Source organism: Pezoporus flaviventris, unplaced genomic scaffold, assembly GCF_033815535.1.
Source record: "Pezoporus flaviventris isolate CSIRO_AGI_PZ_B2104156 unplaced genomic scaffold, CSIRO_AGI_Pfla_v1 ptg000001l, whole genome shotgun sequence".
Lineage (NCBI taxonomy): Eukaryota > Metazoa > Chordata > Aves > Psittaciformes > Psittacidae > Pezoporus > Pezoporus flaviventris.
In genome coordinates, this window is record NW_026892549.1 from 12,784,281 (window position 1) to 12,809,087 (window position 24,807).

Genomic DNA, 24,807 nt, shown 5'->3' on the forward strand with positions numbered 1-24,807 from the left:
ATATATTCAAAAAGTTGCTACATTATAATTTTTGGGGGACAGGGTCTCTTATCAACCAAGCTCAGTGAGAAAGTTCTATTTTTTTTAAAACTTACATTTTATTGGTGGATTTTGAAGAGATAGTCAAATTGTTAAAATATGATCATGCCATATATTCAGGATAGGTCTTTCTCCTAGGAGGCTACATCAAAGTGGGAGAGACATAGAAAAATCATTATTTAATATGTTCAAAATTACTGCCATGTGGGGAAAGATTTATAGAGGCTTCTGAAATAAACATGGGGGCAAGCAGCACTGAAACCCCTTCATTTGAAATAAAAGTAATGTCAGTCTTATCATCATAGTACCAGGTATAAATATGAAGATATATATGAAAACTTTCCAATTCTGTCTTCACAATGAAGCATGTTCTGAATTAAAGAAAGCATTTGAGCACTAAAGATACCACTGAATGGAATCATGCCTTCTGGGACGCCAGCTGGCCTGGTGGCGTATAGACTGTGTAGACACCCATATAGATTGCAGCATCGTTCATGGTTTTACCTATTGCAACACAGCAAATACCCTGCAACTGGAGAAACTGTCCTTAGTGGGATAGGTGTTACCATAGGTTTGTGATTATAGAGTACAAATAAAATCTTATGGATCCAACTTGCAACTTGCTTTATGGGAGAAAGCATGTTGTGGAGGTGTTGCTGCAAAGGTAATTGGGAGTGGATGTCTGCAAAGTTTACACTGATATTTGAGCACAAGATGCTAAAAACTGGGAGCTATTAAAATGTCATTAATGAATCTCAGTAGAAAAATGCTGTAATATATATATGTATTTTTTTTAGCAGTGAGGTATGTAAAGCATAGTGACACTGTGTTTCTTTTTAATTAGTGTTTTCTTTTAATTTCCACCTGGGAGGTGAAAGGAAATTTTCAGAAATGTTCATCCTTCACATAGGACATAGAAACAGTTTTATCATCTTAGATGGAAGTTTTTGCAAAATGCTCAGATGGTCTTATGTGCAGTATCTAATTTAAACCATTTTGGTCAAGAAGCAACAGATTCTGCCAATTCTTACCACCCTAGACAGATCAACACCTTGCAACTGCATAACTCGTGAATATGTAGATATTTGGAGAAACTGTGAATGAAAATCCAGATTCACCTGTTACTGAGTTCTCTAATTTGCCTCTGAAAGGGTTATTTTTCCTGATTCTGCAGCTGAGTCTCTGTAACACTGTGACAGTAAAAATGGTTTTGATGTGACAGCTATAAAATGTAGAATCTTTGAATGCAAGGCTCTTTGGTTATATATAAAGAAAGGGAAAGGAAAACTTTGTCTTAAGAAATGAAAGGCCTCTATCAGCAGAGTTGTCAGGTATATTTACAGCAACAGCAGTGATATTTTTTCAGCCTCTACCCACAACAGATGCCACTCACATTAAACTGTGTCACTTGAAAAGCACAACTCTTATTACCCTTTACTGTCCTTTTGTTTTGTTCTTCTTTAGGGTCTAATTGTCCCAGGAATCTTTACTATGTTTCTTCACTTAAAAAGTTTGAGTTTTAGAAGGGTGAGGGGTAAATATAATGCTTAATAACATACATTAATTTACAAGACATGATCTTCATCACATCAGCTTGGAAAAGGTTTCACTCACTGGAGTGAGGGATTGAGGAGTTGACCCTTCATGATGCAGGACCAAGGATGTGGTTGTGGTTTTGAGCAACCAAGTCAAAGTAAGTATTGAGAAAACATTCCTAGCATTTCCTGACTAGAGAAAAAACAGCCATAAGCAAAGCAATGATAATTATATTAGTAAAAGAGTGTGTGGTGGAGCCATTAACTGTATTAAGAATAGCTCACTGGTGGGAATACAAATCTGGGAGGGGGCCCTTCATAGTACACGTCTGTCCATGTTTTCCCATTTTTATAAATAGATGCTAACTAACAGCTGCAAGTATGTACAGCTGTGGTGAGGGAGGACAGCAGGTAATGTGAGCTTCACCCTGTAGAGATCTGCTGCCAGTCATGCCAAAACCATTGAACCCAATAGGAGCTGGCTAAAAGTTTAGAGAAAGCTTTCGTTGCTAAATTTAAGGTAACTCTGTTCAGTGCAGGGTTTGTGGAAAACAAGCCCTGCTGAAGCCTAGTTCCCTCTGCTGATGGGAGGCAGGTGCAGCCTGACTTCGTGTGCCTCACCTTCTCTCCACCTCATGATACAACTTGATTCCGGTAATTCACCATCCTGGTGTCAGGTATTTCAGTTTTATCAATTATGAAGTCATGATAAAGTGCATTTTGAAACCTCACATTTGTTTTCTAGAATCTAATTGTTGATTATGCTACCTGCTTTCCTATACTGTATCCCATTTAATATATAGTTGTGCAAATACAGCTTATTAAGGTAGTGGCATATACCATGTATAGTGACATACTAAAAAACAGTGGAACTTGACTCTTAAATTGATGAGAAAATCCCATTCATTTTCGTTAGTATTCTTATTTTATGCAAACTTTCTTGTTTTAACTGGATATTAAAACTGAAGTGATAAAACCCCCAGAAAAATAATGAATCACCCAAATTACATGCTGAAGTCTGTTATTCTGACATTTTCCTGAATGAATATTGAAATGCTTAGCAAAAAAAGATCTTGAAGTTCCTCCATCAGTAATCACATCCAGACTTCACTTGAAAAAAATTCTTTTTATATTTAGTTACAAAAAGCATGCTCTTAATTATAATGATGTTCATTAAAATAAATGCTTTGAAAGATTACTATTTTCAATTCAAAGGCACTTCAAATAACATATGAAAACCGACGTAATCTAAGGTAAATCTATCCTGGAATAATATTAGACAGAAAAACACACCAATTGAATGTATATGATATATATGTACATCTATATGTGTGTATGTGTGCCTTTTTTCAGAGAATTGAGAGGTTTGGTTCTGTCTTCTATTTTTTGGCACATATATAGAAAGTGTAAGAAGTGGTTTAATTTGATGAAATCAAACATTCAATGAAAACAAAAGCGTTAGCTCTGAAATAAGATATCAATTTTACAGGGCTCTAGATCCTTTGAACTTGGATGACATTGTCTCTGAGGACAAGATGTTTGACGAATTTTGGACTTTAAAGCCTTTAGCAGGAAAAATTAGTCCAGAATCTGTTCCTATAGGATGGAAAAAAAAATTCATTCGCTCTTCAAAAGATCAGGAAAAAATTTATGTCATTTTCTATTTCTGTTATAAATATAAGCATTTCCAGATGCTTATATTTCTGATATAAGCATCTGAAGAAAAGTGCCTTTCCTTCAGATGCTTGTATTGGAAGAAGTTCAACATCCATTAATTTAGGGCTTATACTCTGAGAGATCTGGGCATTTACGTATTCTCTGCATAGAATATTGAGGAGAAAAAAAAATCCCAAAACCTTAGATTATAAGGATAAAGGGATCTATGGGTAAGATGGTCTTACAAAGCATTGCTGGCTAATTTTAATCTATTAATTTAATATAATGAACATAATGATTTGTGTAAAATTACTTTACCCCTGTTATATGTCAAATCTGTTAGGAACAGCTGCCTTGCATTCAGTATATCATAATGACATACACTTTGGAGTTACAATGTTTAAATTTTTTTTTTGTTAAGGTCCTGTTTTAAGTTTGCAAGCTTGTGCACAAGGGGCAAAGGCCTGGTGTGGTGCCTCCATCACACTGTCACTGTTAAAGGCTATCAAAAAGAACGTGTGGCTCTGTGAAGAAGAGAGTAATAAGTGCAAGCTGGTTTTGCAGACCCTGTTCCAAATGAAGAATAAACCAGGATTAAAAAGTTTCCTGAGAAGATTTTTCCCAAAGGCCTAATTTTTAAAGCTTTTTTGATCAAAAGAGCTAGAAGGGTCATGATAACTGGAGCTTGAAATAAAGGTGAAATTGATAACACAGGTGAGGAGGTGGACTAAAGGGACTATAACACTAATAAACTATAACTAATAAACACAGAGGCTGCAGCAGAAATGTAGTTCTGCTAACATTCTGCCTATGTGCATGACCAAGGAGCAGAGGCTGCTACCTAAAGAGCCACATCTAACATCTTAGACTCCCTCTCTCCCGCTTTCTAAATCCAAAATACTCCTAAAAACCAAAAAATATTCCCTAACCCTAAATAACACTTGCCTTTTCAACTGCTAATGATACACTTTGTCCTACTGCAGAGCTTATCTGGAGTAATAGAAATAATGGATCTGGATGAATGCTTTTCATAGCTCAGAAGGTATAACTCTGCCTGGTAAGAAATTAGAGTCATAATATTTTGCTAAATATCCCCCATCATCATGCAAGAGTAGAGATGTAAAACATGGCACTAGGCATCTGTTAGCATAGTGTAAAGGCGATTCTTCCATGATAACCTGTGTAAGTTACTACAGCATCAGAATATGACAGTGCTGTTCACCTGCTTTAGGAGAGCCCCTATTAAGTTTGACAGAATAAAAGGGAGCTCATAGTAGCAAGACTACAAGCATGAACCAGAGGAAAGAGGAGGAAAGAGTGGTCTTGAGAAACAAGGGAAAAGGAACTATATGACTTCAGAGACCACAGACTATAAAAATTAGAAGGAACTGAAAAACTGGAACAATCTCAAAAGCTATAGTATAAGGGTAATCAGTGTTCTATTTTTGCCTGCTTCCAGCAAGCTGAAATTAAATGTATTTGTTCTTACATGTTGGAGTGGTCTAAGTAAAGACCTCCTTTATTATCTGTAGATGGTTGCTGTGAAGAAGGCTTCCAAGAAGTGCAACCAACCAACATATCTAAAACCCAGCCTGGTGGTTATCAATTGCACTGATGGTGCGTTTATTTCTTTTTAATTTTCCTTCCACAAATCTGGATACTCCCATACACCAATAATCAGTAAGATTTCCTGACGTCTTCCAGGTCATATGAGAATGCTCAACAGCAATTGCCTCTCAGGAGGAGGGAGCTAGGAAAAGAGCAACTGAGTATAGCCGTGCACAAAACAGAAGTATTCTTGTATATCATGGGAAAATAAAAAAATAGGAAGTGATTGGAATTGTTTAATTCAACTAACTGCTTCATGTCTTTGATAATCTGTTGTTTTGTTTTGTTTTCTTGGTCCATTTCAGCCAACATAGTCTCCCCTGAAAGCATCTGCACACAAGAGAGGCAGAGAAGTTTTATTTCCTGCATCTTTCTACTGTTTTTTATTGACTTTTTATCTTCTGGCACAGCTGCCAGGGCAACTTTGACTCATACTGCAATGGCAGCATTGGACCAGCAGAGCAAGAGCAGAGCCTACCACATGCTTAAAAGCTGTATTAGGAAGAGACAAGCAATGACTCTAGTAATTTTTATTTCCACTAGATTCGATGGGGGCCACACTATTTTTGTGAATGCCTTGTGTTGCTGTATGCTTATTGTTATCTATTTTGTGAATGTGGAATTTGATACTGTAGAAATGAGCCTTTTCTTCCTCAAAGACTGAAGTAAAAGAAGAGAGAATATCCTGGAACACGTCAGCTCTTTTCTGCATTCATCCTCAGTGTGGGATTTTACAGGACTTTGAACTTTTCCTACTGTTATTCACCATGTAGCTGAAGCTTTTTTAATAGAGGTAGAAACAACACTGTCTGGAGTATCATTTTTATTCTAAGGACAGACACTTCCTTTACTGTGAAAACATTGACAGCTTTTGGAGCAGGATTTTAAGGAAGATTTTGCTAGCACCACTTTGTGACTGACTTGATCACGGGTGCATAGATTAAGATATTGTCACCGAAGTGCATGACTCATTTCTCTTTTTAAAGTCCGTTACTGTGTGATGTAAAATCACCTTTTTGGCAGTTTGGTATTGTAGTACTTTTAGCACTTGGAGGCCTAACACTCCAGAAAATGCATTTACACTGCATTTAAAGCTTGCATGTAACTAAATCCTGTCAAGGAAAGTCTTTACATAATGCATTGACATATGCTGGGGGTTTGTCTCTTTCTTAGTACTGCATAGCTATACAATGAGCTGAAGTGGCTTTTCTAAATCATTAAAAGTAACCCTAGACAAGTCTGGCCCTTAAAATAAGTGTCAGGATTCTTAAAACACTTGGGAAAAAGAAAAAAGGACCAGTTTGGATTTACGTAGAACTTTCATACCTACTTGTTGTTATTAACTTCAGTGTCCTCTTATGTTAGCCAACATTACTGCTGAAGAATCTCTAAATTCCCATTTTCTGTCATGTCTGAAAATTTTAAAAATTGTATCTTTTGCACTTTTAAAATTGTGGTAAGTGAAATGGATTTTTTTTAGGGTGAAAATCAATTGAGAGTAAAAGGTTTTGGAAGATGATATCAGAATATTTGTAATGCATCTTATGGTTGAGAGAGGTTGGTAAATTTAGCCATTACTGTATACTGACGTTGACATTTACATACAGGCTCCTATATAAAAACTGGTTATTGCCCAAGGAGGTGATATTAGAGACTGTTGTAACTCGGGCTATAAGCTATTTGAGATGTTACCTGGCTATGTGCATGGCTTTCTTGATACACAAGAATGAGCTCCTAGAAATGTTTTCCTGGGATTAAATATTCAAAGCCCATATAGCAAAAGAGAATGGCTACTGACTGGACATCAGTTCTCTGAGCAAACAACTGCTCTGAACAAGAGAATGAATTACTGTCCATGCAGACATAATTCTTTGTCCTCCTTTTTTTAATATAAACCTCTACAAATATGAAAAATAGATTTTCTATGGTGAGGAATGTGGGCAATAATACATTATTTCTTCATTATTACACAGTCTTCTGGGTTCTCTGGTTTTTTTTTCCCAGTGAAATGCAAAGTTTTGGAACTTCATCCATTTTCATTAATAAAAAAATATTTTCTTCTGGAAGTAGCCATTGGATGTACAATTGTTCTTCCAGGCTTGTGTCTGCATGCTGTCCAGGTTTGTATTGTCTTTTATGGCTTGATTTTCCCACTGAATTAGATTTGCCACTGGGTGTCAGCTATATAAGCCAGACTGTGAGCTGCCTGTCAGTTATGCCAACGGAGAGTAAAAGCTGAACAAGGCAAAATGAAAAAAGTAAAGTTTTCTTTCCCCCTTGGGGACTGGTGGTCCAGAACAAGTTGTGGGATCACTGTTTATGCACTTGATGAAACTTACGATACTTCTTGAATTTTTTTATAAGAGAGCTGGTAACAGCTGCTGGGCGTTCAGCACCCTCAGTCAACAGTGATTTTTAAAACTGCTGGTTTAGCCTTAATGCTCTGAGCTCTCAGTTGTGAGATGTGGAAATCTGGATGCTCACCAACTTGATGACATGCCTCATAAGCAATGACGCCATGAGTCACTGAAATAGGGATGAGAAATCTGAGCTTCAGAAATGATGCTCCATCTTTAACTTGCACAGCAAACATTCAAAGACCAACCTGCTGAGCAGCAATCTGTTCCAGGTAACGTCTATGTGTCTTCTGCTTCCTGTTTAGTTTTACTCAGATTAAATGAGCTCTTAGATTTTACTAAAATGGTTATTTTGCACGTCTAAAGTATTTTCAGCCTTACAGAGATTGCACAGGAAGCTTGTGCTGCATAAGTTTAAGCAATATGCAAAGCTGCCATCATCCTTTTATAGAATTTTGTCACTACTGACATACTGTCAAATGGATGCAAAGGAAATCAGACAGAGTATGCAATTTGACATGAAATGTTAGGTGTACAGTGAAAGACATTTTCGTGAAAAATGTCACGTCTCTGATAATCTAGGTTTTGGACAAGGTAACGTAGGCAAGTTCAGCTGCAGTATTTTACAGGTTTCCTGATAGCTTCTTCACATTCTAGTGTTGAAGTTGTGTTGGTCACACCATTCACAGATATTCTGTAATTGTAAAATGCTTTTTGGCTATTTTGTTTGAAGAAAATCTGAAGACCACATGGCTACAATAGATTTATCAATTAAAATTAATTCTATATAGCAAAATTTCTTGAAATATATATATCTTTTTAAAAGAGCTAGCAATTAGTGCTGTTGCAGGTTCTTTAAGCCCTAGCAGTTGCTAATTTATAGAAAAGCACAGTATAGCTTTCTCACACCTGAGAGAAACAACTTATCACCATTCATATGCAACATTCACTTTTTGTTCCAAAAGTCGATCTTCAACGTACATTGATAAAATTCAGTGCCTACAAAGAAGCAATATTTAGTTTAGTTTGTTATTAAGTTTATTTATTTATTTTAGTTTAGCTCTCCTGTCTGTACATGTCTCTTGGCAAACGTTTGGGAACAAGGATGATCTTGGTTTTGGCTTTGTATGGCTTTTAGCATAATTGGATCTTTGGCCATGAAATGAAGGTTGTAGAAGTTACTACAAAATCAATAATAATAATGTAAGGGTCACTCTACAGCTTAATAGCTCTGCCATTCCCTCAGCAGTGTTACGTTCCTCTGAAGGTCTTCTTTCCCATGGGCTTCAGTAAGTGCATGAACAGTACTAAAGCTGTTCTCTAAAGGAACTTTCTTACATCTTTTTCTTTTTTTTTTTTTTTTTATGCACTAGGAAATGATCTGCCTGCAAATCAGTCTTCCCTTTGCAGCCTTGTAAAATTTGTCACAATCCCTTCCTAAGCTCCAATCCAGCCTCAGCCCCAGCTTTTATTTTCTAACTACCTCTGCTATTTCTCCATGGGATGTTCTGCAGATCCTCCTTTAAGACACCCGAAGATTTTCTTGCTGTCATCTGCACTGATGGGGCATATCTTCTTAAGGAACACTGTCGGCAACCCCTGTCAAGAAGGTTCATTTTACTTTTTTACTTCACTGTTGGGACTAATCCTTAAACACCAGGATGGCCTTGATTTTTATCCATTTTTCAGGATGCCTTTTTTATTGTGGGAGACAACCAAAAAGAGATCCCCCTATTCTGCCCAAAAACCAACAGAAGGCTTGGCAGCCTGATCAGCACTGTGGTGGTTCTCATGCACACAACACACCCACCCTGGCCTGCAAGCGAACTCCTGCTGCATTGGGAAGATGAGCCCTTGTTTTGTAATTCAAGTTAGAAATATCAGAAAGATACTATTGCTGCTTCCTGAAAAAAAAAAAAAAAAGATGGGGGAAGACGGAAGACACTGGTGAAGGCATATGCAAGGAGGCTGCTTTTCTGGAGCCCCAGAGATGCAGAGGTGCGCCTGACTCTGCTGGTTCTCTGGGTTCCCCGGGTTCCCCATACCTGAGAGGGACCATTGTAGTGTGAGATGCTGCAGGAAGTGAAGTGAGGCAGCAGCTGTGTCTGCCTGTGATTCTCCAGAGGTTGCTTCATGGAGAAGTGTTGAAACAGAAAACCAAAGAAACAGAAGTATTTATCTGGGCAGCTTTCACTGGGCAGTAACATAGCTCAGGGTTTTTTTAATAGTAACTTTCTTTGATGATTGGCCAGAATTTGCTATTTTATAAATCTAAAGAAACAGTGTGGTATCACGTTTACTAAAGCTATATTTCAAAACAACAAAGCAGAGTTTTTGCAAGCTATTTATTTCAGTGCTCAAAGAGTTCATTGAGGTAAGAAAGGGGAATTAGCCTTGAGGGTTAGAATCATAATTCCTTTCAGCATTTCCTGTCAAAACTCATGTTTACCTTCTGCTAAAACTAGCCTTCTATGTTTATTGCAATTTTAACAGAGAAGTTGCTTTCCTACTTTAAACTTTGGCTTTTTATCTAGTCTGGAAGAATTTTGCACTAAACCTGGGTGTAAGTCACTCACTGGTGAGATGGTTAACTTCTGCCGTTGCAGGAAGTGGTTTTATTTTACTTTTTTTTTTCTTGCTTTCTTTCTGTCTTTATGAGCTGTGGGAGATTAACCCAAATGCTGTCTATAGACATGTGACCTAGATGTTTTCCGTTTTTTGAAATAGTTTAAACTGTTGCTGGTTGATGGCAGTTTGAGATGAAATGACGACATCCATGTGGCTGTAGGTAAGGAGCCTTAAATTTATCTTAATGCAGTTCAGAAAGCCTGTTAAAGACTTTTAAAATGATCGTAATTGCAGGTGTTTTGTATGCATTCAATATGGAATATGTTACTTACACAATTATTTCTATTGGCATTTTTGAATTTGAAAGCAATGAACATAAAAGTAGAGGGTATAGATGTGGAATGATGTTTTAAAGTCAACATTAATATTCAGAATCTAGCAAGTCTGCCTGATCCTGTGCAAGAGGCAACTGTATCTGACCCTCTCTAGTATCCCAAACCACTAATGACTTCTCATATCCCTATGGTACTAACTAGTTGTCCTCAGAAGGTAGTAAAGGCTGATAGCACTGGCTGGAAAATTAGATTAATCACTTTTCCTACCATTTGCCTTTAGCACTTGCAGTTCAGCACTGTTTGATTAATTGAGTTCCTCTGCTGTTTGTTACCATGAGGGAGGTGACTGGTAGAAAAGGATACTGTAAGAGTTAGTGAGTGGGAAGGGTAGGTATCTGTTTGATACTCAATATCACTCAAGACAGAAGAGATCAGTAGAGGGATCTCTTCCCTGCTCTATGTCAAAAAGTTTTGTACCACTTTATCAGTGGTGCTAGTAGCAATCAGACATGGAGTGTCATAAACGATATTGTACAGAAAACATCCTTGTTTTATCTATGGGTACTCTCAGTGCTGTTCTTCTTGGAGCTGTTCAAAGGAGGTATCATGGTAGCACGGTTACTGCATGAGGCTGTTCATTTCCAGACTATTTCCTCCTCTCCTTCAGAGCTGGGAAGAAAAAGGTTGTGTCCTGAGTCCCCACCTTACTCAAAGCTTTCTATCAGAAAAGGTCACTTTTCATTGCTGTCAGTAGGCAAACACTGCTTTCTGGCCTTCAGAGCTTTACAAGGAAATAGTAATGTAGAAAGATGTTCAAATAACACAATACAATGCTTTGATTACGTGCCACGTAAAGGAAAGACAAAATTAGCACTATTTGTTCTATGGTGAAGATTTGTTTTCCTGGTAATTTGTAGTTTGCTGCAAACTTTGTGACATGTACTCATGTTTGTAACTGATAGCCTTATCGTAAGAAAGAACTTGTTTTTCTGTTGGAAATATGGATCAGAGTTGAAAGATATCACATGTGGCTGGAAGCTCATTTTGAAATCATGCATGCTAATTGGAGACAGATTTTAGTGTAGTGTTGTAAGATTACATTTCAAAATTTCTGTAATTTTTGGAGAAAAAAATCTGTCCTGCCTGCATATACAAATCAGCACAGACAGGGAAATTTTATAAAAAGAACATGTTCTCTTTCTGGGCTGTGTTTGTAGTCGTTTTTATGTTACTGCTACAATGTCTTAGAGTAATTTGAAATGCATTTTCCACAAAGCTGTGAGATTTAGTAAAGTAGTTTGAATTCTTAGAGTTATTTTTCTTTATTTCTCCCTTCCCTGCAATTTACCTCTCTGTGTCCAAAGAAAACCCGACATCTCTCATTCACTGTACCTCTCAATCAAATTACATCTGTAATGTACATTTGTTCATTTTCTTTTCCAAATAGAGTAAACAGTTGAAGCACTCTCTGTATTTTAAAGCTCCTGCTGTACACTATTGTTGAATTATAAAAATCTTAGCCTTTTTGGCAGCATTTGTTGTAGAAATTTCCCTTTGCTTTGATACAAGAGACACCCTAGCCTGAGAGAGATATTTCACTTTTTTCTGATCCAAGCATAATTGTATGACCCTTTCACCAGGGCTCGGATTGCCAAGGTAGCAATTACGACATCTGAGTCAGATGGTCTCGTGCATGTTCCTCCCTACCTGAAGCAAGGCAGGAACCAGAAACTAAAATGGTGACAGAGACACATTTAGACTCTTGTCCCAATTTTTTGGTAGCACAATGCTACAATCTCAGACATGGTGCTAGCTTAACTAAAGCAACTGTACGCTGTTCTGGTTTGGACTTCTCTATCTAGCTCTGGTCCCAGAAGTTATTGCTTCTTTGCAATGCTGAGCTTCAGGCAAGGCTCTAAAAAGTAGTACTCCATACAAGCGAGATGAAGCATCCATCATGACCTCTAGTGCTGTAGTGAGGATGGCTTTTACTATGTTGCTCAGAGGCTTTGGTCTTGTTCTCTGCTAAGCAGTCCCACAGACTTTGAGCAGTGTGAACTGTTTTATTATGGCCCATTTCACATGCAGCTTAGTGGGTTATAAGCAGCATCTTCTATTTTTTTTTTATGCTCACAATGTGTAACTCTGATACTTGCCTAGTTTTCATGACTTTTTTTTTATGTCTTTGTGCTGCATCAGCTCAATCAGTGTGAGTTGCTAACCATTTAATGAGTTCTTAAATGCTGCATACTGATAAAAGCTATCTCTTGGTACTGGGGAAGTCTGTTAGCGCTTAGGTGTAGTTTTAATTAAAAATCTGAAACATGGCATTTTGTACAGAATGTATCCTAATTGTGTTTAGGTGTTGTTTGGGCTGATCTCTTAAAGACAAAACACAGCAACACTTGAGCTCTAGCTAAAGTCTCTACGCTTCACTTTTCTCCTAAGACTTCCACATGAATACATCAAACCTATTTCTCGGCGCTACAAAGATAGAACCTGGTATTGATGGATACCATCTCCATGAAGATGCTTTGATCCTTTGTCTGGTTTCACTGTCGATAACATTAGTCCTGAAGAAAACAAATGGGATAAAATTTTGAGCCAGCTTTTGAGTGTGCATCTTCTATGATAATTCAAGTGTCATTTAGAGCACAACAGCAGATTTCTTTATCTGGATGCACAACTTGCACAAAACTGTTGCTTTTTTTTCCACCTACTGGTGTTTGTAACAACTTTTGTCACCATCAAACTAATTGTTTTAATGTCCTCTTAGTCTCAGAGTAAGCTGAAGTCCCTGCTGCCTTCAGCTGGCTCACAACAGCATGCAGCCCTGTTGAGTGTGCATTTGGGAACCTGTGAACTTGGTGTAGGTCAGGAGGCCTTCTGAAACGTTCTTACAAGCTTGGTCTGCTTCAGCCAGTGATCTCAATGAATTTTAATTTCACCAACTGCTCACTTATTGACATCTGAAGGACAGAGGTGGTTGTTTCTTTGCTGCGCTGGATGTTAAGATTGTACTTCATGCACTTGACATGCCTCTGTCAATCTTCCCTGTTTTGAGAAATACTATAAAAAGGTTGCTTTGGAGACTTTCTACAAAACAAACACTGCTAGCTCCTTATTTGCAGAGGGACTTCCTCAATACGGATCTATTTAAGAGTGAGACCTTAAATAGACCTCTGTAGACTCCCATCATCTTTATTTTAGCTTGAAATACCTTGGAGTGCAAACTTGCAGGCTGGCTGACATAGGAGTAAAAGAAATACTATTGGATCTTTTTTTTAAGAAAGCTGTCTGAATGAGAAAAGCAGGCATTAATATTCTGGGCATAGGCGTTTAGGTATTGCAAACTGACCACGGGGCAAATCTAACTCATGCTAGAGCTCAGTCTGTGGATGCATCCAAGTCATGCTAGAGCAGATTTTCAGTGCCTTATTGGCTCATGCTGAAAATCTCTAGAAGTATTGCAGTCTGCATGTGTAAAGTCAGTCCTGTTTACCAGCGACTAAGAACCCAGAATTCATAGATGATAGAAAATTTTGGCTTTTTTGTCTTCATTTGTATTTCGATTCACTTTACTTAGCATAAGAAAGAAGTGTTTTGAAAATTGTGTAAGAAAAATATGAGAGAGTTAAACAGATATTGGTTTTCTTCAGATTAGCTTCTAAATTTCTGGGTGTATGTATAAGTTACGCAGTAAAATGCTAACTCAACAGTGCACAGATACCTACTGAAGGATATCCAATAAATTAACTAAACAAGTTTGATATTGTTACGATTAGTGGTTCAAGGTTGTTTAAAACACAGTACAACACTTCCTGCCATTTGAGATTGACAGGTATTAAATCATTCACTTGTAGTTAAGATGGGTATTGTGGGTTTGTACTGTGGTTTTTCATGAATATTTCTTCCAAAGCCTGTGCCTGATATGCTAAACAGGCAAAGACCTTGAAAAAATGAACTTAAAATGACTTCTGATTCCTTCTCCAAAACATACACCACTTTTCAGCACAACTGCAACATGATAAGAGGGGAAAGGGAGACAAGGATGAAGAAAAAAACAGAAGTGAATGTGACTTACGAGCTGAAAAGATGTTCTTTAAGTACGGGCTTGCTCTCTGTTTCTTAATTCTTTTCCTGCCACACCCTGAGCAAAGCCACCACTATATTTGGTTCTGAACCAGATATCAAAGCTCCTCCTAGGCAAGGCATAGTGCTTAGCACCTGAATTTGTTTGCTTCTCAGGATGTTACTAAATTCTCTTCCGTTGTGGTTGAGGAGGGAAATGACACAGATATTTTGTGAAGACAATTGAAGCTCTGGAGTTCTGTCTCCAAGAGAGTCACTTCCATGGCTGGCAGGTCTGTCACCAGCTTGCTGGGTTTCAGGATGTTCTCACCACTGCAGCTGAGGAAGCATCTGCTGCTGAGCTGGCCTGATGTCTGCTTAGGACAGTGGTGTTGGAAGAACTGAATGGTCAACACTTGGAAGCATGTGTCACTGGTTGGGGGATCCCCAGCCCACATGATGATGCTGACCAGAGCCAAATTCCCACACACACTGCAGGAGAGCCTGGTGGTAACACCATGGACACCCACAGGAAACACCAACAGAGCCCTCCATGGGCTCAGTCAGGCAAAATGCATTTCTAATGAATGTCATTGACTTTGCTACAACATTTTCCACTAGGAAGGTGTTACATCAGACTTGCCAAATGGCCAGGATGCTCTGACACATGCTGCCTTTTGTGTTTTGGGCTCAGTAGTGCTGAGGCTTGATCCAGAAAAATTAATATTTGTATTATCAGAAATACATTGCATGCTTGGCTACTTTATTAGAAAAAAAAAGCAAATGATAGTAATCAGTAGCAATGAGTAATCAAATTCTTATGATGATTTTTGGACTAAGAGGTGTCATTAATCCATCCACGCTTCTTGGAGTGGCAAAGGAAGGAGAAACAGCCCAAGTTAAAACATGTCACTACTTCCTTGTGCATTAATCCTAGGCCCTGGCAAAGACAAGAAGTGCCCCTAGTCTGAGAAGAGACTTAGAGAAATTCAGCCCTTTCTTTAATTTGTTTTGGACAGCGTACCGCTGGCTCTGAATTGAGTAGGATGCAGTCATACAGACCCAAGACATTCAGAATTGCTACACAGATTTTAATGGGAAAACTTTTCTATTTTTAAATTTCATCTAAATTTGGGGTCTTTTTATAAAAACTTTCCTAGACTGTAACTAAAGAGAAGAAATATATTAAAACATGGAACAAAAAGAGTATGAAATGAAAGAATGAAAAAAGTTAAATCCAGAGATTTCTTATCAGACTTGGGTCATGCAACAAGATGTTTAAGGAATAATGTTGATGTGCTGTAATGACTTTTCAACTCAGGTATGTAGGACTGCAAAGGCTCACTTGAGCAGAGTGCAGTTTCATCCAACAAGGGATCCGAGGAGTCTAGAAGCTCTACATCTTACCATACTACCTAATAAACCCACAGCCAACAGAAAATGTAATGCTTGTTAAGTATGTTTGCTATTAACCTTGCGTAGGGCAGATGACTCTTTTCACCATGACTGTTTTTTTTCACACACAAATACGGTATCACCAGATTCCTGCTGTCATTGCTACTGACTGTGACTGCTCCTCTCAAGTGCAGCAAACCTGTGGTGGGACTCATGGTACAGCTGGGCTCTGGTCTCCTGGCCCATAGAAAGTATGCATATAAGGTTTCTGGAGTCATCTTGAACCACCTTAGTAAAATAAATAATTCATTGATCCCTTACAAAACAATGTACATTTGCAGTAAAAAAATTAGACATAATTAACAGAGCCTATGCTTAAACTTCTTGCATAATGAAAAAATATATATTTTTGACACCACAATACCCTCGGTATTTCATCTTTGCTGAAAGCAAACAGCTACACAATGCGATATCAGATACTATCACATTAACCAAATGCCTTTGTCTTCTCCCCACTTATCACGTGGTGCTGAGGAGCGTTGTGTTCCACTCTGGGCCATTGCACAGTTGGCTAGTGAAGAAAACAAACCAGGGACTTAACAAAATGCAGAAGAGGGACTTGCTTGATGCAAGCCGCAAAGAATTTCCTCTTCTAGCTCCTGCTGTACCTTAAAAGTTTTCTCTTTAATTTGTAGGTGCTGGCTCTGCTGTGTTTCACAGCAGCGTCTTTGACAAGCACAGCACCAGGAGCTCTGCAAAGGAAAGTGGAGATGGAGTGTGGGAACAGATTAAAAGTGTCTGGAGCTTTTTTTTCCCCCCTCAGATGGGAAGTGGGAGCAGTGAGAAGAAGTAAGGCAACAGCTGCAGGATCACAGCACAAAAACTGCTGCAGATATCTATGGAAGAAGGTTGAGAGAGGGTAGGAGAGACTGTTTCATGTGCACAGCACAAGGAACTTGAACATTATCCTGGAGAATGGGAAGAAGGAGGTATTATTGTCTGAATGAGGGACAAGCCTCTTTTAGACACTCTTGAGGCAGGAAGCGTCAGGAAGAAATAGCTTTATAATGTTCTAATTAAAGAAATAGTTTTATTATAAGTTTATTTTTTAATTTGTTTTTAAAGTCTGAGAAGTTTTAAAGCCTTTCCTATTTAATAATCTCAGCATCTCCTTTTTACAGACATGTAGGACAGTGGGTATATGGAACTGCAAAATGGATTAAGGGAAGGCAAACGTACATTTTAACTATGAAGTTGAGGGACTCTAAGATACTTGAAGAGGTGAAAACAACAGCCACTCTTTCACCAGAGTCTAAACAGAGCTCAGTAGGGCATTTTTTCTACTGAAGTGGATGCTGCTGCTGCAGGGAGTAAGGACCAGGAGGCAAACTAAGACATGATTTACAACTGCCCCAAGTGTTCAGCAGTGCACAACTGATTTAGAATGGTAAAATTGTGTGCAATCTTTCTCAGTGATGAATGTGATGTGCTTCCTCCACCATGGATCAGACATGTGCCTGAATGCAGTGCAGGTCACAACTACACTGTAACAACCTACCCAAGCTAGCTTTGTGATAGCTTGTTTGTATAACTGCTGTCAAACTGAAACCAAAATTTCTGTTGGCAAAGCTCTGAAATTGCGAACTTATAGGAAGTTCCTTTCTTTGGCTATTTGCAGCAGTCTTTCAGGCGTTTAAAAAATATTTTTCTAATACATCGGTTTGTCATGTGGTACTAACTCTTCTACTTCTCCAGAGAGTTTGGGCTGTTCCAAAATTATCATCACCACATGTCTAGTTCAGGTAAGCATGGAAAGTTTGGATGAATATCTGAATCTCTGTGAGGAGTTCTGCAAAATTGAGCTGGAAGTATTTCAAGCAGTCTTACTTTGAAATTTCTGTCACTTCTGCTTCTGCTTGTATCTGTAAATACTGCAAGAATAACCTTTCCCATAGTATCTCATCACTTCAGATCTGGCAACATTAAAAGTAACAACACTTTTCTGAACATTTAGGCTATAGGAACAGATTTCTTTCAAGTACCGGAGAAAATTTGTGATTCTTATGTGATCTTCCTAGAGAAAACATTGGATTTTTTTTTTTTTTTAATTCAGAATTAGACAGCTTTAAACTAAAAAGTTACCATTTGACAAGCATCATATGCAGGTGCAAAATGAGTTTAGAGCTGGTTAGTCTTACTTGTGGTGGTTGGAAAGCCATGACTCTACTCTGTACCCATCTGCAGTATATAAATGTATAGCAGAAAGGAAGGAGGTAGAAGGAAATTATCTCATGTGTCAGGTAAGGCCAGGTCAGGAGTAACCAAGCATTCCCCTCTAACACTTCTCAGGTCTTATCTGGTGTTGAATCAATTAAATTGTATGAACTTTTATGATGCTATAAACTACTTGCTGCCATTGGTCTAATATCTAATCCATACTCCTATCCAGTGTCGTAGGATGTGTTAGAAGTGTTATGTATAGGATGATAGTCATAGTTTTTTTTTTAATACTGTGTATATATGACCAATAGTCAGCATTAGAATGACTGTAATCTAGCTTCCACAGCATAGAAAATGGAGGCAGGTGTCGCAGATCAGATGCACTCCAGAAAGAAATTAAATGCATTGCCAGCAGTAAGACCTAGAAGTAGCAATTTTTCCCAGGCATGTTCTTTTACATATTCAACTGAATTTCTACTATGGACGACTGTTCCCAGAACATATGCAGGCCAAACTGTACACAAAGGATACTTTTAGCTTCAAGTTCCACATGAAAATGAGATCTTAAATTGACATAGGAGTGGTGAATAGTTTGGAATAGCATTATGCTATTCCATATGATATACTAGGACAGACAAACTTTGAAACAACTGTTACCTTTCCTGAGACCTTCACATGTGATATAATTAAGAAACTATGTGATGCAAGAAGAGACATAACCATATACAGTCACCTGCTGACTTGAAGGTAGTAGGCTCTTTTACCCTACTGCATCTTTTTGTTGTTTCCAATAAGATCCTAGTGATATTTCCTAGCAAGCTTTTACTTGTGCAAAGAAGTCCTGTAGACAGCAGGTCATAGAGGACTGCAGAATTAGAGCTGGATCTGTAGTCATTATATATGAATGTGAAGAATTGTTGCATCTGTACAACTTCAGAATGGTAGCTGTCTCCCATTCTTTTTCTTTCTAATTCTTTGGCCATTTGAAGGCATTTTAAGAGATAGCATATCTCTGCCCTATAGGATACAAGGCACTTAACTAGATTCCTATTTTAATTTGTCATTTGATTTTGCTATTTTTACAGATTTGTGTATAGCAGGAAACAGACCCTGAGGCTTTCAGCTATGATCTTCTACAAAATTTTAGAATGACACAAAGGACAACTTCAGGTCCCTGCCTAAGACCTCGTTGATAACCATTGCCCGTATAACACAGCTATTTAAATTTTCTGTCTTCATGCCTCTATTCATCCAATCCATGAGACAAATCAAGCAACAGTTTGTAAAGATTAATATTATTTCCACTAAACTGTGTATTTGGTTAAGTATTTTGCTGACATCTGCTAGAAAGTGGGGCTTGATATCAGCCCTCTATTATTTTATAATTTTAATTTTTTGTTGAGTAAAATAGAAAAAATAGACCAAAAAACCTGCTGTCAATCTTCATAGCAGTAAGCCACTCACTCATATTTTTAGTGTTGTAATCAATGGGCAGGAAATCACCGAAGCATCAAACTATAGCAATCTCTAAGTTATTGTGCGGTATAGACTCCAATCCCATGCAGATCTGTGACATTCTGTAAGTAGAGAATCAGATATTCCCAATAGGTGTGGTAACTACCAGAAATAAGAAATTAAGTAGTGCATTTTAACAATTTAATTCTCAAGAACTCAGTTATCAAAACAACTTTAAAGTATGTTCTTAGACCCAAAAGAAAACAACGTTGTTACTGCTGTACAGTGCTGCAAGTCTGTGTCCTTCTTGCAGCTCATTACAAAGTGTAGTTCCATACCTGGCTCTCTAATAGTTTGACTTTCCTCCTTGTGTGTGCTTGATATTACTTCTGTTTTGCTTTAATTCCATCAACTACAGGGGGTTCGCTGTGAACCTGAGATCAGGGTCAGGCCTTTGAGACCTTTAAGACCACATGTCCTGTATTGCAGAAAGTAGGAAGAAATTATTCTAAATAACACTCAGTAAGAACACTCTGGTCCTACTGGATATTAAGCTGGTATCTGAGATTTCAATCAGGAGAGTCATGTAGTTATTAACTGCTATTATAAAATATAACCCTCTCTTAATATGGGACAGTAAACCAAAAAGGTTGAAAGGGTCATCATATCAAGGATCAAGTAAAAAGCTCTACAATAAAAGATTCTTTAGCCTAAGAGTTAACAATCATTCTTGAAATTGCTTTTTGTTAATAGATAACTAACTAAGAAGTGTGCTATGATGTGGGCCAAGCTGTCTCAAGAAATTTGTATTTAGTTTAATCCTTCAGAGAACTGGATTATATACCTCAGGGTATAAATAAAATCGTGAATAATGGCCTGAGCAACGTGTTCCACATAGGGCAGCAGGGAAATACTAGGCTGTGTGATATTGCTACAAACAAAACAGAAAAGATACTTTACTCTTTGACTGCAGGAGAGGCAAGTAACTGTGCATGTAAATTAGAGTTGCCTGAAGAATTCTGTGGGCCATTTCTGCTTTTATTTGCAGAAAATCATCAAATACTGGACTAGAAGAGTACATACCAGCCTTTAGACACATAAGAGAAGATGCCCCCCATGATCATTGCTCCATATGTTTTCTGTTCTGAGACACACCACTGAAAGTCTAATATGGCTGCAATAGGTAAAAAAAAAAAATTAAAAGAAGGTGTGGTAATTAGTGCTGATGAGCTTGGCCTTTGTTGGACTTAAGATGTATCAACTAACTCACTGATGTTTGCTGATGAGATTGTAATTTCAGTTGATAAGGAAAATTGTGGTTGAGGTTAGGACACTTAGCATTTTATAGCAGAATGAACTTGGCAGGAAATTTTATTTTATTGTCTGTCTGATATAAAAGGGTAGAACTGGAGTAAAGACTGAGGCAGTGGTGTTGTTCCTGATCTTCTACTTTGACTAGAGAGGTGAATGATGGTTGGAATTAATGCTACTTCCTAAGTACAAATTATTCCAGGCTGGATGATATCTTTCTGCAAAAGAAAAGGCATAGCGATGTTACATCTGCTTTGTATTTCCATTACAATGGAATTTTTTGGTTTTATAGTACTTAGATAAACTGGCTCCGGGACACTTCTGGGCACCCGCCCAGAACATGGTATCCTTCAGCAGCCTTTTGCTGTTTGTGTCCGTGCCCTGGGAGCAGATGTGTGACGCATTAGCTGTGAGAGCAGAGTGGTGGGGGTGGTTGAAAGAAAAAAATAAAGACACAGCAGAGTGCAGATAAGAATAATTGAAAAAAGCTATGTGGCAGTTTACTTGTTATCCTCTCTCCTTACCTACAGCTTTTTCATCTGTCCCCCTTTTTATTTCCAGCAGTTTTGTATTTAAGCACTTACTGCCCCTGAGCTGTACTTCAGCAGAGATTGTTAACAGTGTAGCAAAGGCAAAGAGCAAAACCCAGCATCAGAAATATTTATGTAGGTGTGTTGATTTTAAACACTTCTTTCACAGACACAGAAATATGTTTTCTCCTTTGCAAGAATGCTTTGTCTTACCACATGTGCGGCATTAGCTTGTTTTTGTGGTTTTTATTGTTTTTTTTTTCATTTCTTAACTCTTACTTCCTCTTGAATTTTTATGTTTTTTTCTGGCTTACAGGTCCAGTGTAACAGTGAACCTAGTGCTGATTTTTATTCTTTTGTAATATAGTTGCATTAAATTTTAATGGATGCTCTTCAAGTGTGATACACTCTTCAGCAGAAGAGAATTAGTGAATATAACAAGATGCACTTTAATTTTGCAGTGTTTTCATGTTACTATGTTGAGCACTTCCATGTTCATTATGCTTCTGACCTAATAGCGCTGCTTATGTCATAAGGAGCAAAGCTGGAAGAAATTAAAAGCTTATTTTAATTATATCATAAAATCATAGAGTGTTTTGGTTTGGAAGGGACATAAAGATCATCTAGTTCCAGCCCTGCTTCCATAGGCAGGAATACCTTCCTGGTTGTTGAGCAACCTAACCTGGTTAGGTTGCTCAAAGCCCCATCCCGTTCAACCTGGCCATGAACTCTTCCAGTGATGGAGCAGGCACAGCTTATCAGGCAATTAATGTCTGTGTTTCACCACCCTCATAGTAAAGAAATTCTTCTTGAAATCTAATCTAAAACTACCCTCTTTCAGTTTAAATCCATTCCCCCTTGTCTTATCCATACAGGCCCTTGTAAAACACCCCTCTCCAGCTTTCCTGTTGACCCCTGGGAGGAGTCCCACTGTGAGGGCACTCTACTCCAGACTGAACACCCCCAGTGCTCTCAGCCTGTCTTCACAGAAGACTTGCTCCAGTCCTCTGGGCATCTTTGTGGCCCTCCTCTGGACTTGCTCCAACTGGTCCACATTCCTCTTTTGTTGGGCACCCCAGAGCTGAATTAATCATGGATAGATTTTTTTTCCCTTTCTTAGATAAAAGTACTTGGTACAACTACTTGGTACAAGTTGCTAACAAATTAACAGTTGCATTCTGTCTTTTGCTGTATGAAGTTGTAGAAAATGTAGGCATAGCTCAAACCAAAATTTAGAAATACTGATACCTTTTGTTTCTTGAAGAACTAGCACTTTGCTTTGCTGAAAACCTATATGATAACTTTATGGATAATGTACCAAAAGTGATGAAATGAAGTTCTTGGGTAATACTGGTCAGTCCACTCACTGTATGATGAACACCTGGACAAAGCAACATGTCAAAATGGATGAAAATCCTGATAACTGCACTATGAAACTTTATTTAACTCCATGAGCTACTGTAGGAGGGAACACTTATCTGGCTATCATTGTGAGACAGAAACCATAATTAAGCTACCAAAGACATCAGAATAGATATGAGGTGAACAATTCACTTCCTTAATTTTTTTCAAAAAGCTAAAAAATATGGTTTTCCTTTTTTTTTCAGGGAAAATATAAGTAGAAAAAGGAAGGTTTTGTTTTGTTCTGTTTTAGTTTTCTTTGGGAAGTTAACAATGTTACTTTAATTCCTTTATTATTTCCTTTCTCTTTTTGAAGAGAAAAGGCAGAAAAGAATTTTTCCTCATCAAAAGAAAATAAATACTTGAAACATTTTCACTGTTATCAAACATCAAGTTTTTGTGAAAGAATTGTTTTTAAAAGAAATATTACAGAAAATGCTCTTGAAGATAGTTTTACCAAGACTCAGCACTTTGTGAGGAAGATCGAGGTCTGATCTCTGCAGTTTTCTGTGTTACTCTTTTAACCTGGGATTGATTCTCAGAAATGGGATGGCTTTACTGTGTCTACAGATTTGCATCTAAAAATTTTCAATTTTTCATCTCTGTACTATTCATTACTTTCACACTGTGTGTTTGAAAGTCAACTGTACGTATAGAAATCAGGGTTTTAGGATCTTAACCGCTGAACAATCATATATGTCAAATGTCACTTGACTAGTTAGCAGCCATCTCACACCTGTACTTGGCCTCTGAAGACTGGCTTCAGTGCAACCTGATTCACCATTGGGATGCTGTCCTACTTGCCGCAGCAGGCTTGTCCTCCTCTGTGAGCATCCCAAACATGTACCAGTTTCTGGGCAAGGTGTTCTGCCTTCAGTGAGGGCTTTTGAACTCCTTAGGGTATCTCCAGAAGCAGCTGGCTGTATAGGACTGAATTGGTTTTAGTGTCCCAGACAGAAAGATGATCTTGTTCCTAGAGCTCAGTAGTGTTTCTTGCCCCATAAGTAAGATGATCTATCCACTCTCCAGAAATTAAAGTTTTCCTTTCTCATATCCAATGTAATCTTTTTACCCACTATATGAATCAGTTTTCCTTTACTGTGTCATTCATCTCTCTTCATGTCAAGGGTTTTTCTTGTACCCATGCTGTAAACAACCTGTCACTTCTGTTCCACAATGACCCAATACAGGTACTTCCAAGAGGATTTTTCAGGATGTTTCCCTGTCCCTCTCCTTTTACGTGAGTATCTTAAAGTTATGCTGCTTCTTTGCCCCAAAGAACCCTACAAACAACAGAGAGGGAAAGGAGGTAAATTTTGTCTTGGTTTAATGCCTTTCTCCAGCAAATCAACCGTAGAAGGTTTCAAAACTAAAATTTATATCCAGATGCTAACTATTTGCCAAAAGGCATATTAACCAGTTGTATAATGAACACAGGGTGCCTCAGAAGCAGTTGCACAGGACTTGGCATCTCTGCTTTCCAAAGTAAGTGAAATGAAATTCCCTGCAAAACCAGCCGAAACTTGGTCCTGATGCAGCTGTTTGGAAGCATGAAATCATAAAACCATCAGATAGGATCCTTTTTCTGTTAATATTTTAACTGTTTCCTGACTGTCTTCCCTTCTTATTTTTTTAAAAGCTTAACAAAAAATAAAAAGAATAAAAAAATAAGGCATAATGCAAGTGTGAACCAAATTCTTCTCGCAAATGTGAATGCAACTCTGTTGCATTCGTGGAGCTCATATTCAGGGTGCCATCTACTGGCATGCAGGGTCGGTAACGCTGTTAGGAGTCAATGGAGGTGGGGCAGCAAAGGAACCCTACCTGGAAATCCTGAGGGAGAAATTTCTGTAACTTGTACCTTTCCTTCATGTCCTGCAATATTTTGCAGGATCTCAGCATGCTCTACACTAAGACAAATAAAATCTGATGGTGAAAATGTTAAGATTTGGGGTTTTATCTTTCATGACAGTTCCTGTAACTTGGGTGCCTCAGTCTCCTTGTTATACTCTGATGTGTGTGAATTAGTTCCAGGTTTGGGGAAAATTAACCAAGGTTCAACGAGACTAGAATAAACGTTTTCAGAAGTCTTTGCAGACTTGCCATTTACTGACTGTGTTCCTATTTGAGATCCACGGCATGACTTTGTCATACTATTAAACTTTGTTACAGCAGTTCATGTGCTGATAACACCAGGCAGAGACTACCTAATTAAAACTCATAACACTCCCAAGAAGAGATATGTCAGAGTCTTATAGGTGGGAGATTTCAGAAGAAAATCTGAGAGATATACTCCAGCCAAACATTGGATTGGTGACAGAGCTGG

At 38.0% G+C, this 24,807-nt stretch overlaps 1 protein-coding gene across 6 annotated transcripts in view; it reads left to right on the plus strand.

Annotated features, from left to right (window-relative positions):
* ARHGAP15 (Rho GTPase activating protein 15) overlaps window positions 1-24,807 on the plus strand; it is a 392,541-nt gene that overhangs the window by 4,601 nt on the left and 363,133 nt on the right. For 3 of the 6 annotated variants that reach the window (XM_061445154.1, XM_061445145.1, XM_061445170.1), the window contains exon 1: window positions 9,834-9,983. The exons of 1 other annotated variant lie outside the window; for it this stretch is intronic. The gene's annotated coding sequence lies outside the window, so the exon portion shown is untranslated. Of the gene's footprint in view, window positions 1-7,305; window positions 7,468-9,833; window positions 9,984-24,807 lie in introns of those variants that run through there. 2 more of the 6 variants (XM_061445129.1, XM_061445124.1) reach the window with 2 other exon arrangements.